The 428-nt window shown below is 36.0% G+C and overlaps 1 pseudogene; it reads left to right on the forward strand.

The window, feature by feature from the left end:
* The window catches only part of LOC119588917, a 4,126-nt pseudogene that overhangs the window by 1,824 nt on the left and 1,874 nt on the right, over positions 1-428 (forward strand).

Consider the following 428-nt stretch of genomic DNA (forward strand, 5'->3'; position numbering starts at 1 on the left):
ATCTGCTAGGAAAAATAATCTGCAACAACTGCCCATTCATCTTCGCACTTTAACACCTACCGCCAATACTACAAATCAAACACCCTCTGTAACACCTCACATCTACAACTCCCCTATCCACTACATCTTCAGCAAGATCACAAATGCAAGACAAATCGAGGATATGCGAGTTTTTCCCAATGGCTTTTACAATCCTTAAATTGAAGCATGTTTCTTCAATGAAATGTGATATAAAATGATTAGATGACTCTCTAATAATCAGTTCAGATTAAATTTTGCTGATCCCCAAGATGAACAAATAACAAATTAGATATCTACCGAGACTGCACAAGTATTAATAGCATGGTTATGTGTTCATCTGCGCATGTATATCATGTGTAGATTAATCTGCGTGTATCTATATATATCTAAACACATGTACACTCGCA

The sequence above is a fragment of the Penaeus monodon genome, chromosome 24, assembly GCF_015228065.2.
Source record: "Penaeus monodon isolate SGIC_2016 chromosome 24, NSTDA_Pmon_1, whole genome shotgun sequence".
Lineage (NCBI taxonomy): Eukaryota > Metazoa > Arthropoda > Malacostraca > Decapoda > Penaeidae > Penaeus > Penaeus monodon.